The sequence below is a fragment of the Penaeus japonicus genome, unplaced genomic scaffold, assembly GCF_977035675.1.
Source record: "Penaeus japonicus unplaced genomic scaffold, GWHDUDI00000001_assembly GWHDUDI00000001, whole genome shotgun sequence".
In the NCBI taxonomy this organism is placed as follows: Eukaryota; Metazoa; Arthropoda; class Malacostraca; order Decapoda; family Penaeidae; genus Penaeus; species Penaeus japonicus.
In genome coordinates this window covers 13,034,172-13,036,671 of record NW_028234403.1, presented here as the reverse complement: position 1 = coordinate 13,036,671, position 2,500 = coordinate 13,034,172, and the positions used below count along the sequence as shown (strand labels likewise).

At 32.1% G+C, this 2,500-nt stretch overlaps 1 protein-coding gene across 6 annotated transcripts in view; it reads right to left on the bottom strand.

Moving 5' to 3' along the window:
* Positions 1-2,500, bottom strand: part of LOC122250711 (uncharacterized) — a 741,465-nt gene that overhangs the window by 7,988 nt on the left and 730,977 nt on the right. The gene's annotated exons all lie outside the window — the stretch shown is intronic.

The window sequence follows — 2,500 nt, the reverse complement described above, 5'->3', positions numbered from 1 at the left end:
TAATCCTTTACAGCATCGATAAAAAGTGAGATGAAGCTCGCTCCTAATTTCTCTCCTCTCTCTCTTTCCCTCTTTCCTTCTCTCTCTTTGCTCCCTCTCGCTTTCTTTTTCTCCCCCTCCCTTTCCTCCTAGTTTCTCTTTATTTGCCTTTTCTGCCCCATTTCTCTCACCTCTCTCTCTTTCTCTCTCCTTCCCTCCTTATTCCTCTACCCATCCCTCTCTTGTTCTCCTCCCCTTTCTCTCTGTCCTCTCTCCCTCCTTCTCTCATTCTCTCTCTCTCTCTCTCTCTCTCTCTCTCTCTCTCTCTCTCTCTCTCTCTCTCTCCTTCCCCCTTCCTTCCCCCATTCTCACACACCCTCTCTCTCCTTCCCCTACTCTCACTCTCTCTCTCTCTTCCCCCCCCTCCTTCCCCAATTCGCACACTCTCTCCCCTTCCCCCATCCTCACTCTCTCTCTCTCTTTCCCTCATTCTCATTCTCTCTCTCTCTCTCTCTCTCTCTCCGACCGATTTATCTATCTTTGCATAACTTACTCCCTTCTTAAACGTCCAACTATCTATCACACTTTATCTTACTTTCCATCTCCATCTGCTTCCTAAAAAGGGGGATTTCATCGTGCTTCATCTCCTGGTATGAGCTAGCGAAGAGAAGAAGAGGAGGAGAGGATAAAAAAAAAGGAGAGAGAATAAAAGAAAAAAGGAGAGAAAGAGTAAGGTCCTCGCTAGAAAGATGAAGAAGGATGGAAAATACAAGACTGAATAAAAATAAAAATGAAAAGCTAAGAAGATAGACAAAGAGATACGTAAAAAATGGGTGAGAAGGGGAGATAGAAAAAGAGAAAAATCCCAGTTTAGAAGAGAAAATAAAATAAAAAGAAAAAAAGGAAATAAAAGGAAGAAAGCTAGCGAGAAAGAAAGAAAGATAAAGTTCTCAATTAAGAAGAAAAAAAAGGAAAGAAAATAAAAGAGAAAAAGAAAGAAAGAAAGAGAGAGAGAATAAATAAATAAATAAACGAAGGAAAATAATAATAAAATGAAATAATCGAAAAACAACAACAAAATAACAAAAGTCAAAAAACAGAAAACAAAAGAAGAAAAAATAAAAAAAAGAAAGAAAAAGCAAATAGATAAATAAATGAAAGAACGAAAGAGAGAGAAAATAAATAGATAAAGAATGAAAGAAAGGGAAAGAAACAAGAATATGAAAGAAACGAAACAACAAAAATATTCTCTCCTAAAGCTAGTGTTTGTTTATCATCAACCTCTCTTAGTGATTGGTCGGTTTATATAAGTGTTACTGACTTTTCGATTCCGTTTTAGAATGTAAAATATCGCGTGGATTAATCGCATTGAACTGAACTGAATCACATTTATCTCTTACTGAACTGGATCGGAATTAATATGGTATGTATTGTCTTCCTTTTTTTTGCTCAAAGACATGTCTTGAATTAAAAAAAAAAAAAGTATTCTCTCTGCTCTTTCATGTTAAGTTTTAATTTTTTTTTGTATTCCTTTTGAGTGGATCCATATTTTCATATTTTTTTTCCCTCCTTTTCTTTTTCTTTCGAAATAGTTTCGTCTTTAATATCACCTTCTTTCATCACAATAATCTTAATTCACATTCTATCTTCACACTTTGATCTTTACTTGCGTTTCACTTTGGACCGCTCATATTTTTTGTCTCATTTTCAAAAAAAATCCTCATATTTTTTTTTTTCCTCTTGCATTTCTATTTTGGTTCCCGTCGTCATGCTGATATGTCGTTTCTCTATCTTTATTTTTTTCCATGATATTCTTCTTTTATTCTAAAACAGCTCTTTTCTATCACATTTATTTTCTATATCCTCAATTCATTTAATTTTTTTTTCTATTCTAACACTTATCATCTTTTGTCATATATCATTTTATATTTGATTTACCTTAATCATTTTTATTTCAAATTGTTTATTTTCTTTTTTTTATTTTATTCATGTTAATTCTTATATTAGATTTACAATTAATCACTTAAATAATAAAAAATGTTGTGTATTTCTCCTTTTGTTCATATCTCTTTACTTCACACTTTATTTCTTGTAAATGTTCCTTTCACTTTTTCCTTTATTTTCCTTTCCTTTATTTCGTCTACATTTTCTCTTCTAATCTCTTTCCTTTGCTTAGAAATCTCATTATTTCAATTACACGTCTATTTTTGTCCATACCTCTCTTGCACTTTTCGTCCGTATATAATTTTGTTTATTTATCTATTCATTTATTTATCTTTTTTACTCACACTTAAATTCCAAATCGTACCTTCATTTTAGAATCTCATAATTTCTCTCGTACCAAATTTACCTCCATACTTCTCATCTTATTTCGAATTAAATTGATTTTTAAATTTATCATTATCATTAGTATCATTATCTATCTTCTCTTCTTTTAAAATCTCATACGTTCTATTACATTTCATGTTTCGTCTAAATCATGTCTGCCTTTCTTACTTTACTATATTCTCTTTATTCTTAT